The sequence below is a fragment of the Eptatretus burgeri genome, chromosome 9, assembly GCF_056783735.1.
Source record: "Eptatretus burgeri isolate ZD-2024b chromosome 9, Ebu_testis_v1, whole genome shotgun sequence".
In the NCBI taxonomy this organism is placed as follows: Eukaryota; Metazoa; Chordata; class Myxini; order Myxiniformes; family Myxinidae; genus Eptatretus; species Eptatretus burgeri.
In genome coordinates this window covers 59,473,891-59,486,314 of record NC_140969.1, presented here as the reverse complement: position 1 = coordinate 59,486,314, position 12,424 = coordinate 59,473,891, and the positions used below count along the sequence as shown (strand labels likewise).

The following is a 12,424-nucleotide window of genomic DNA, read 5'->3' as shown; positions in this document are numbered from 1 at the left end:
CTTGCCTAAAAAATCCAACTGTTACAGCGTTTCTTCGCTCCATTCTCTGAATTCGCCTTTATTGCATCCATCAAGAAACGTGTTTAATCGCATCTCTGACCGAAAACTTAAAAAAAACCCAGTTTGCTATGAATGTTCGCTTTCCATCAACCATTCTTTTTTTTTTACAATTTCAGTGCCAACTCACCCCTCTCACCCCTCACTCTTCTCTCTCCAAGCCTCCCTCTCATCTCTCTCAAAAACTCCCCCTCACCTTTCTCCCTCAACTCTCCCCACTCACCCGCCTCACTCACCCTTCTCAAAGTTGCTCTCATCCACAAAGTTGCCTCCTTCCACTGCTCTCTCACCTTCATCTCTTCACTCCACCTCCTCAAATCGTCAACTGCCTTCTGCTCCCTCTCTTGTCCACCCTCTCCCCCAGCACCAGAGAGCCTTTTCTCCTCCTCATCCGGCCTCCTCCCCTAGCTATTCTGCAATCCCCCACACTGTGTCAACAACTCTCCCTACCCCCTCCTCCCTCGTCCAACCCTCCCCCTCCCCTCCCACCCCCTGCAACCAAAGCCTTTTCCCTCCCTCTCCATTAACAGTGTGGACCTCAAATATCCAGGGCCTTTGCTCAAACCTTTCAGATCTTTCCTTACAGGTTGCTGTGCTGTGTCACGTGATTGGGTTTTCGTATATCATGCCTCGCCCGCTAGGGGTGGCAGGAGTGTACTTCTGGTCGCGCAATAAAGTGGAGTTGATGCTGGCGCGCGTGCTTCTTGCGTCCCACTGCACCTCGTACACTCTAGTTGGCTGACGAGGATGGATAAATACGGACTTGTGCCCGTTTTCGACGGAGACGACTTCGAATTGTTTTCGGAGCAATTGGGATGCTATTTCCACGCGAACGATGTGGTCGACGAGAGCAAACAGAAGTCGATCTTGCTCGCTTCGCTTTCGCCGGAGCATTATCGGCTACTGGGTGATTTAGTGGCACCGAACAGGCCCCGGGATGACGAGCTGTCGTTTCGGGACATTGTGCAGAAGATGAAAGCACACATGGCACCGGAGAAGTCATTACAGCTCGCTCGATTCCAGTTCGATCGCCTCTCGAAAGGAGCAGAGGAACGCGTCGCTGATTTTGTGGTACGGATTAAGCATTCTTCCGTGGCCTGCAAGTTCACGGCGGGGGAGCGGCCAGCTCGGCTCAGAGATCGTTTTATTGCTGGTTTACGAGATGCGAAGATGGTTTCAGCGGTTTTACCGCTGAAGGGTGAAGCCATTACATTCGACTCGGTGGTCAGCACGGCTACAGCGGTCGAGCAGACTCGCGGGGATGTTCGAGCCATCACCGGCCACGCGGGGTCGCGGGCACCCCGGGACGCGCGCACGACCTTCGATGCAGGTCGGACGTCGCCGCGCGGCCGCGCGTGCGGCGGGGTGACCCCGCGGACATGCTTGGGATGTGGAGGTCGACACCTGCGCCATGCATGCCCGTGTAAAGGCAACGTGTGTTTGAATTGTCACAAGGTGGGTCATTTGGCGCGTGTGTGCCGTGGGGCGCCGGCCACCGTTAAGGTCATGGACGGCGATGTGCGAGGCGACTCGGGGCGGAACCAGTGGCCGTTGATGGACCTGTTTTCAATTGGCCCGGCGACGGCGCGCCCGATGACCGTGGAAGTCGAAGTGAACAAAACGCCGATCACGTTCCAGGTCGATACAGGAGCAGCGGTGTCGCTCATCGGCGAACAGACCGCGCGTAGACTCAACGGCTTGAAGCTTATCAGGTCAAACCTCACGCTGTTCACGTACACCCGCGAGAAGATAACGCCAGTCGGGATGGCAGACGTGTCTGTGCGGTATCAAGGCCAGGTCGCCACGCTTCGGGTGTACGTCGTGCGGGGGAGGGCACCATCTCTCCTCGGCCGAGATTGGATGGCCCGCATCAGGCTAGACTGGGCCGCAGTTCACCTTGTGCAACCTGTGCCGAGCCAGTGGGAGGATTAGTTGGAGGAGATTCTTCAAAGACATCAAGGGTTGTTTAGCGACGACCTTGGGAAACTCAAGGGCATGGAGTCAAAACTCTTCTTGAAGGAGGGGGTGGTTCCTCGGTTTTGTAAACCGCGTCCGGTGCCGTATGCCCTGCGGGACAAGGTCAAGAGTGAACTGGATAGGCTGGAGGCCTGTGGAGTGATCGAACGGGTGTCGTGCTCGGATTGGGCCACCCCGGTGGTCACGGTGCTGAAACGGAATGGAGACGTCCGAATGTGCGGGGATTTCAAATCCACGGTTAACCCGGGGCTCAGCGTGGAGCAATATCCATTGCCGTCAATCGATGAAATATATGCGCGATTGGCGGGGAGTCAATACTTCACGAAGCACGACCTGCGTGATGCATATTTTCACCTGCCGATGGATCCCGGGAGTAGCGAGCTTTTGACAATCAACACGTGTCAAGGACTCTATCGATATACCCGACTCTGTTTTGGGATTGCTTCGGCCCCAGCTTTGTGGCAGAAAGCCATGGATCAGGTTTGCATTGGCCTGCCCGCTCAGACCTACCTGGACGATGTGCTCATTGCGGGGAAAACTGCGGACGAGCATCTTGCGAACATTGCCCAAGTGCTGACAAAGCTAGAAGCGTGTGGCCTGCGCTTGAACAGGGGCAAGTGCGCGTTCTTCAAGCAGCGCTTGGAATACTTCGGGCACATCATCACGCCGGAGAGGCTGTTGAAAGGTCCTCGGAAGGTGGAGGCGATTCAGCACATGCCACCGCCTCGCGACAAGACGCAGCTGCGCTCGTTCATTGGTATGGCCCAGTATTACCAAAGGTTCGTGCGCGGGCTCAGCTCACAACTTGCGCCGTTGACGCGGTTGCTCAGGAAGGACGAGCGCTGGGCTTGGGGGCCTGCACACCAGGCGTCGTTCGACCGCGTCAAGCGGCTGCTCACAGAGGATACGGTCCTCGTGCACTACGAGCCTGCGCGTCCGCTCCTATTGGCATGTGACAGCTCTGCATATGGCATCGGGGCAGTGCTCTCCCACTGGATGGACGATGGTTCCGAGCGGCCTGTTTGTTTTGCATCCCGGACCCTGTCCACAGCAGAGCGCGGATATGCCCAGATTGAGCGTGAGGCTCTCAGCCTCGTCTGGGGTGTGCGGAGGTTTCATCAATACCTGCTGGGGCGGCATTTCACTTTGCAGACGGATCACAAACCGCTTCAATTCATCCTGAGACCCGAGCGCGGGGTGCCGGTGGTAGCGACCGCGCGAATACAGCGGTGGTGTCTGTTTCTGGGTGCTTGCGATTATGATATTCAGTCCCGAAGCACCGAGAAGCATGCTAACTGTGACGGGCTCTCACGCTTGCCGTGTGCGGAGGGTCCAGCTGCGTCTGAGTTGGCCAACCGGGTCGATGTGTTCGCACTGGGCCGGGTCCAAAGCGGGCCGGTCACGGCCAGGCAGGTCGCGGTGGAATCGGCTCGTGATCCGGTGCTTGCCCGTGTCGTCCAGGCGATTTCTACGGGGAATTGGAGCGATCTGCCTTCGACACCGGCATTTCAACCTTTCACGTCATGCGCATCGGAGCTGTCGTTGGTCCAACGGTGCGTAATGTGGGGAATGAGGACGGTGATTCCTCCGAGGTTCAGGCAGCGGTGTTTGGAAGAACTGCATGTCAGTCACCTTGGCATCGTGAAGACCAAGAGTCTTGCTCGTAGCCTGTTGTGGTGGCCGGGGTTGGACAAAGACATTGAGCAGTTGGTTAAGCGTTGCGCCACGTGCCAGACAGATGCTGATAACCCGCGTCGGGCTTCGGGTCTCTGGCCTGTGCCAGACCGAGCTTGGCAGAGGGTCCATGTAGATTTTGCGGGACCGGTTAATGGCAAAATGTTTTTGATTGTGATCGATGCATTCTCTAAATGGCCGGAGGTTGTAGTAATGCAGCATACATCAGCAAACATTACAGTAGAGAAACTGCGGACGATCTTTGCTCATAAAGGGTTGCCGGAGATTCTGGTCTCTGATAATGGTCTGCAGTTCATCGCAGGTGTATTTGATGAGTTTATGCGCCAGAATGGTATTCGACATCTAAGGTCCGCACCGTATCATCCTGAGACGAATGGCCAAGCTGAGTCGTTTGTCAAGATGTTGAAGCGGGCTTTGCGCAGGGGGGGGGGGGGTGTTGCACCTGTGCAGACGGTGGTCGATGTCTTTTTGCTCCATTACAGGAACGCAGTTCATCCTGTCACGGGTGATTCGCCTGCCATTCGTCTCTATGGACGGGCATTGCGGTCCAGGCTGGATTTGCTGCGACCTGGAGGGTCGGGGAGTGGGGCGATGTCGCGTCCGACGCAGCTGCGCAGCTTCGAGGTGGGGCAACGGGTAATGGTGCGCGATTATTTCCACGGTTCCAAATGGGTGCCAGCGGTGGTCTCTGTGGTGCTGGGGCCGGCGAATTGCATGGTGCGGACTGATGGTGGGGATGTGTGGAAGCGGCACGTGGACCAAATGCATGATCGCTGTTCAGCGTCGCCCCCACCACACCTCCCCGGGCCGAACGATGCGGGACCCCCACCGGTAGTATCGCCGGCACCTGACTTTGTATCGCCGGGGCTGGTTGGGCCGACGCCAAGGGGGTCTTCGCCTGATGCCGTCCTACCCGGGGACGTCGGGCAGGCTGGGTGGTCGGGGGTGGCTGGTGTTGCGGAAAGTGCAAGTCCGGCGAGGGTGTCACCTCGACCGAGCCGGGAGGCGTCTGAGCCTGGACTGTCTGGCGGCGCTGCCCGTCCGAGGCGGGTCAGAGTGCGGCCGCGGTACTTGGAGGATTATGAGTGTTGATGGGTTTCAGATGGTCATGTTGTGATTGTCCGTTCATCGTGTGACGGGTCATTTTACGAGGGGAGGAGTGTGCTGTGTCACGTGATTGGGTTATCGTATAGCATGCCTCGCCCGCTAGGGGTGGCAGGAGTGTACTTCTGGTCGCGCAATAAAGCGGAGTTGATGCTGGCGCGCGTGCTTCTTGCGTCCCACTGCACCTCATACACTCGAGTTGCAACTGACAAACCAGACATAATCTGCCTAACAGAAACTTTCCTCTCCCATGACGTGTCTGACTCCCAAGTATCTCTCCCTGGTTACTCCCTCCTCCGGTATGACAGACCTGAGCCTCGTCCAGGAAGAGGAGTTGCTCTCTTCATCAAAGACTCTATTCCTCACTCTCCATGCACTGTCTTCACTCCCCACACCCCGAGGAATACCTCTGGCTGAGGCTTCCCCTCCACTCCCACCTCATGTTTATATGTGCACTGTACCGTCCACCAAACAGTGATGACTCCATCTACACCTCACTATCTAAAAACATGGACCAATTCTATCTTCTCATGCAAACTCTCTCTTCCTCATATGTGGTGACTTCAATTGTCATCATGTCAGTTGGCTAGGTGTGGGTACCTCTCTCACCTGTCATGACACTTCAGCAAAAGCTTGCTGCGACTCATCGGGACTGACTCAATCAGTCAACTTCCCGACTCAGATCTCAACCAATGGTACTCCATCTCTTCTGAATCTGATTTTGACAAATTTCCCTGACAATATTTGCTGCTCTTTCTCCGCTCCAATCGGTTCTTATGACCACGTCCTTGTCAAAGTGGACATCTCTCTGGTTGTTATTAGAGAACCACCTCACCGCTGTCGAGTCTGGCATTTCACTCAAGCCGACTGGCAGGGTCTCCAAGACTCCTTATCATCAAACTTATAGACTGGTCTCCTATCGCTACTTTCTCCAACATCAACTCATCCTGGGAATTCTTTCAAAGAAACTTGCTCTACCTCATGCACAGATTTATCCTCTCTCATCTTCAGTTGTCCTGCCCTTTCTCCCACCCATGGTTCACTGAAGCTTTCGCTAGGCAGTTTTCCTGAAACAACTTGCCTTTGCCTCATTGAAAGCAAAACCAACTGAGGGTAATCTCAGTTCCTTCCATAAAGCTCGGCACAAGTGTGTATCTACCATCAGGAGCGCCAGAAAACATCTTTCTAAGCTCAAGTCTGAATTTCAAACCTCGCTCCCTCCTCAAAATCCTGATGGCATTTAACAAAATCTGTTTCTGGTGTATGTTCCCCATCCGTCCCTCCCTCACCTCAAATGGCTGCACTGCTGATACCGCTCGTGAAAAGGCTGAATGCCTAAACTCGGTGTTTGCAGCTAAATCTTGTGTCCAAAACCCATCGCTTTCTCTACCCACCTTACCCAGTCGCACCCAACTGTCTCTGGACTCTGTGTCCTTCTCTCCTGACAAGGTGGAGAGCTTGCTGTCAAACCTCAACTCACATTCTGCATAGGGTCCAGACGGCATCAGCCCACGTGTCCTAAAAACCTGCTCTTCTGCTCTTGCTCACCCTCTCTGTTCTATTCACCTTCTTATTTGCCCAAGGTCATCTGCCATCAACTTGGAAATCAGCAAACATTACTGCCCTCGATAAAAAGGTGTAAAAACAGATCCCTGCAACTACAGACCAATCAGCCTTCTGCCAATCATCAGCAAGGTTATGGAATCCATTATTGCTTCAGACATTAAATCCTTCCTCTTCTCCAATGGCTTGATTTCCTATCTTCAATTTGGTTTCAGACCAGGTCACTCTACCCTGGATATGCTGCTTCTGCTCTCCCAACAATGGATGGTGGTCCTCAATGCCGGACATGAAATCAGTCATATCCCTTGACATATTGCATACTTTTGACATGGTCTGGCACCCTGCCCTGCTCACCAAACTTTCTTCCTATGGTATCCAAGGCCATCTCCACTCATGACTCGCAGACTTCCTCTCCTGTCGCAGTCAACGTGTGGCCCTAAATGGAGTTCTTTCATCCCCTCTTCCTGTCCAGGCTGGAGTTGCTCAAGGTAGTGTTCTGGGCCCTGTTCTTTTTCTGGTTTTCATCAATGATCTCTCGGACTCTGAAAAATCCTCTTATCTCTTTGCTGATGACTCCACCCTCTGCCGTACCATCGGTCATACCTCAGACCGGCATGCAGCAGCTTCTTCGCTCACTGCAGATCTGGGTGAAATCACAAACTGGTCCAACACGTGGAACATGTCTTTCAATCCGAACAAATCTCACACTCTCACTATGTCTCTGAAAGGACCGTTTAGAAACCCCCCCCCCATCCACTTTCTCACCAATCCTCTCAAAGAAGTACTTTCTTTCAAGCTTCTGGGTGTAACTATCTGCCATGACCTTTCCTGGGAAAGCCACATTTCAAGCCTCGCCTCCAAAGCCAGTCGCCAACTGGGAATCCTTCGTCGTGCAAAGTCCTTCCTCGGCCCATCTGAGCTCCTGACCACTTACAAAGCTTTTTTCCACAGCCTGATGGAGTACTGCTCTTCCCTCTGGGCTGGTGCTCCTGCCTCCCACCTTTCTCGGCTTCACGCTGTTGAAACCAAGGCATTTTGGATCATTGGCATCTCCCGCAATGAGGCTGAATCTTTGGGCCTCTCACTCTCTCACCGCAGGCTGGTCGGTGGTCTTTCTGTCTTCTACCGTCTCCTCTCCAGCCTCACCTCCACTCCCCCTGCTCTTTCTGTGATTTTGTCCCCATCACATTTCCCCAAGGCACTCAAGGTCCGCCAACAACCCCCTTTTGGTAAAACTACCAAAATCACGAATCACTGCTCACCTTCACTCTTTCATTCCTCTTTTTTTCTCGCCTTTGGAATAAACTCCCTCGCTCTATTCAATCCCATTCTTCCCTCCAGGCCTTCATAACAGCTGTTCACCACCATCTCTTATCATCCCCCATCCAAATCCTCTATTTTCTACCCCTGATAATCCACCCAAGCCCACATCCTTCAAATTCCTTGCTTTCCTTCCTGAAAGTCCCTGTAATGTCCATCTTGTATTCCCCATGTTCCCTGCCCCATCCCTCTCCCTTCCACAGATCTCCTAATGTCTCTGTTCCCCACTGTTTTGTCCTTCCCACTCCCACCCCTCTTGTCTCATGCCCCCCCTTGCTGTGCACGTTGTGTGTTAGCTCTCATACGAGCCTCGACAAGGTATACAAAAAAAGTTTTAAAATGTGCATTTGGCACATTTGCCAAGTCCAAACTCCATTTGGATGTCCTCTGAGTACTGATTTACTAGTTTTAGTTGATCTGCCAATTTCTTATCATTTTGTGATCAGAGTTTTAGATCATCTATGGACAGCAAGTGTGTCACCTTTCTTGTTTCTTTAGTCATTTTAACGTTGCATGTCAGATTGTATCAGTGTTCTTGTTCATTGATGAGGTTACTCAGTCGGTCCAGTGCCAGACAAAACAAGAGCGGGGAAAGGCTGTCACCTTGTAAGATACCACATCATATCTTTACCGCTGGGATTTCAATCTTTCCTTCTTTTGGAGGAGTATATCGGGAGAAGGATGCTGAGGATGGAGCCGCCAGGTAGGAGGAGAATAGGAAGGCCAAATAAAAGGTTCATGGATGCAGCGAGGGTGGACATGTGGGTGGTTGGAGTGTCAATGGAAGATGTGGAGGATAGAGCGAAATCGAGACGGATGATCCGCTGTGGCGACCCCTAACGGGAGCAGCCGAAAGAAGAAGAAGAATATTGCAATCTTTCCTTCCACGTAAGGGAGTATCAGAGTTGTGTTCCAGAGCATCATTGCTTTCTCGATCAATGTGACTATCTGGGGGTCAATTTTTTTGTAATTGCATGCATTTTATAATCCATGAATGTGGGGCACTCTCAAAGGCTTTTTTTGTAATCTATCCACGCTGTGGATAAGTTGATTTGTTGGAGCTTGCAGTTTTCGAGTATGGTTTTGTTTTATCAATAAATTGTCTGTTGTTCTATAGCATCCTCTTTTACATCCTTTCTGCTCTGCTTCTAGACCTCTTTGTTGAGTGAGGTGGTCATAAACTGCATCGGTGATTATACCTGTTGAAAGTTTGTGTGTTGTTGGCAAGCATGTTGTTGGTCTATGTTTGTTGGGTAGATGGAGTTCTTCAGATTTTGGGACTAAAAGAGTGTTGCCATTTGTGAACCATTCATCCACTGGCTTTCCCTTGGATGAGTTTGTTAAATGCTGAGCGTAGTGAGCGTGGAGAGCATGGAGTTGCTTCAGCCAGAAATTTGGAATCCCATCCATGCTTGAGCATTTTGAAGTTTGGCGCTTTTGTGAGATGTTTTATAATTTTTTCTTCTTCATCAATTGTCATTGGGTGCATTTCCTGCAGCTGTTGGGCTTTTCTTTTCCCAGTGTAGTATTATATCCAATCTGCTTCCGTCTTCATATATCCCTTTCCAAAATTTTTCTTTGTCCTCTTTTTTTTTTTTTTGGCGGGGGTCGGGGGGGGGGTGGAGTTGTCACATTTTTTTCTGTCCCTAGCTCTCGGTATAACTTTTTGGGGTTGTTGTCAAACTGTTTATTTTGATTTATTGCATTGTTGGCATCATCATAAGTTTTTCCCGTTATCTGTTGTATTTGGAGTTTATTATGGGCAGCTAATCGGTCGAGTCATGGAAACGCAGATAAAATCCGATCCTTGAAAATGAACAAATAATGCTCACGTATGACAAGATGATCCCATCAAGTGTGAACATTGCAACCGAAGCATTGCGTCCAGACATAGTGCTTTTCTTCATTCCGTTGTTGGCTCCACCACCGAAGGTGAAGGAGGTTATGTTTTCACCCCTTTCTGTCTGTTTGTCTGTGTACAAGATATCTCAAAAAGTTGTGGACGGATCTGGACGAAATTTTGTGGACAGTTTCGGTGTGTGACAGGGACGAACTGATTAGATTTTGGTGAAGATCCGGATGTGACAATTATAATTTTTGTAAGTGATTCTTCACCATTGAGAGATCGGGCTGAAACGACATGAACCACAATATCTCAAAAAGTTGTGAACGGATTCAGATGAAACTTGGTGAACAGGTTTGGGTGTGGCAAGGACGAATTGATTAGATTTTGGTGAAGATCCGAATCTGGATCTGGATGCGAGAATAATTTAATTTTTTAAGTATTTCTTCACCCTTGAGAGATTGGGCCAAAAACGATACATTGCTTGATATTTCAAAAATGTATTGATTGGGCCCGATATGTTCTCGTGGATCAGGCATTACGTGGCGGTGGTGTGCTCTCTACCGATTGCCCTTCTAATTTTCTATTTCTTTTTTATTTGCCTAATTCTTTTCACGAACTTTGGACTTGTGTTCCCCCTCTTAAATTGTTCCCTTTGTCCTGTTTCCACCATCAGTCGGTCTCTCTGATTCTCAAGTCTCTGTTTCCATGGTGGTATTTTGTTTCTGGTCAGATTATCAGATCGATATGTTTTTTTTTTTGTGTGTCGTTTGCCTGTCATTTTCTCTTGTGGATACAGTGCTGCTGCAAAATTGACATTGTTAATTTCTCTCGAATTAGGCGATTTAGGAAGCATTTTAATGACTGCTTGATTTATTCCCGTTACTTGTATCTTCAACTGTTTATTGTTGTTTATTCAGTGAAGTTGTTTATTATTTATTCAGTTTATTCAGTTGTTGTGGTCTTTGCTTGGGTTATATTATTAATTATATTTCCTCTATTTTATTAGCCAGCTCATCTTCGAGCCGATGCTGTTCATCGTCAACCACCTCTTCTTTTTCTTCATTTTGTTGTCAATTACTTTCCTCCTAATTGTAATCTATCCTTGTTGCTGTATTATTTGTTTTGTTTGCAAATGTGCCATTTGATCCGAGTTAATAACTTCAAGTTGATCTTTCTCCAACGTGCTGCTGCGCCGCCACTCACTCTCGGTGTTCTCACGACTACTCACTCTCACGAACCTATCCACTGACGAGCGTAAAGAGCATGTTGAACGAGGTTTTCATTCAGTAGTAAATTGGAATAATCTGGTTTAAGGAATAATAGCTACCAGTCACTTATTATTATTATTATTATTATTATTATTATTATTATTATTCATTTATTTATTTTTTTAACGAAGAGTTCAATGTGTAACTTATTGAATTCCCCTGGATTGCTTCACAAAGACAACACTCACGATGCTCCAACACGTCATATCTTCCACTGCCCCCAGCATGTTGCAGCGTTGTTGAGTGTGGCGTTAACATACATGATGCATCACGCACTCAAATTCCATTTCGCAGTAATTACATCGCACGATTATTGCAATGAATGTGCATGAGAAAGCACATGCGGCGTGTTGCGCCTCGTACCGCACGCTCCGTGAGTAGCTGCTCCAAGTCAGAGTCATTGAACGCAGCGCAGGAACGTTGCCGCACCCGCTCTGAGCAAGACGTTGCGGTTCTCCAGGGCTGCCCCGGCAATCGCCCGAGGCTTCGTGACTCTCACGATATCGCGGCCGCCGGGGAACAACCGAGACGCCGGAAAGAACCGCCCGGATGAAGCTCAGACGGGGTGCGGCCAGAACCAACCCGGTAAGCACCTTTTAGTGAAGGTACCGTCGCGCTCACGTGCGCATTCCGCTCGTGCTCTTCCCCGCGTGCACACCTGAGCGCGCACCTGAGACGAGATATTCGCCGGAGTAAGTCCACCGGCTGTGTCCTGACCCTGAAATACCGCTATCCTGTTTACAGATGTACGCTCACGAGAGTTTAAAGCACAAACTCATGTCGTTTTTGAACGCCTCTGTAAACAGACTTTTATGACATCGCATCAAGGTTTTGTTTCCTTTCCAACAAGGACTGTCGCAGTATTCGCAAAACTGCACCATATGGTGGTGCTCCTAAGTTTGAACAGCTTACCTGGATTGCTGATGTTCTTACCTCTACATAACTCAGACATTTGTATTATTTAAAAGATTTATTTATTTACTGTATTGCCTTTTTAAAAAAATATCTTCATTGTGGGTTAATCTTCCTGTCTGTGAAGCAGAGTTTGCAAAGTGTCGGATTGTTAACCCACGATAAACGGACAACTTGAGCAGAGTTGGGAACATCGTGAGACAGGTTTGTGGTTTGCTTTGTTTTTCAAAAAAATTGTTCTTCTTTCTTTTCTTATTCTCCATGTCCATTTCTGCCATTCATCGATGTGCACTTTCAATGTGTCTGTGTTTTTGACTTACTGTTTCCTCTTTTACCCCCTGTCAAGTCTATGTGAACTTAACGTCTATATTGTTTCACTCCTCTACATGAGCCTTGACTTCTCCATTTAAAAAAAAAAGAACATGTCCAAAAACATATTCAGGAAACTATTGTACACAGGTCAAACCAATGCTCTTTCCTTATGAATTTTCCTTCTATAAAATCGTTGCACTTACAGGATTGTGCTAAATCCATGGTTTTTTCATCACCATCTCGTATTAAATGAGAACTGCACTCGGTAGAGCACACACCTCCGTCTGGCTGAACAGTTTACGTTTTGAATCCCACTGATAGACCGGATCTGGAATCGGACATGAAGCAAAATCGATCGACTTGTTCTTGT

The 12,424-nt window shown here is 49.6% G+C and overlaps 2 protein-coding genes across 3 annotated transcripts in view; one reads left to right on the top strand and one right to left on the bottom strand.

Moving 5' to 3' along the window:
* Positions 1-11,358, bottom strand: part of LOC147020179 (uncharacterized) — a 44,602-nt gene extending 33,244 nt beyond the window's left edge. Inside the window, exon 1 of the mRNA XM_085895282.1 lies at positions 11,194-11,358. The gene's annotated coding sequence lies outside the window, so the exon portion shown is untranslated. The remainder of the gene's footprint in view (positions 1-11,193) is intronic.
* Positions 11,283-12,424, top strand: part of LOC147020178 (laminin subunit alpha-5-like) — a 189,715-nt gene continuing 188,573 nt past the window's right edge. The window contains exons 1-2 of one of the 2 annotated variants that reach the window (XM_085895279.1): positions 11,283-11,415; positions 11,873-11,946. The gene's annotated coding sequence lies outside the window, so the exon portion shown is untranslated. Of the gene's footprint in view, positions 11,416-11,465; positions 11,523-11,872; positions 11,947-12,424 lie in introns of those variants that run through there. The other variant, XM_085895280.1, reaches the window with a different exon arrangement.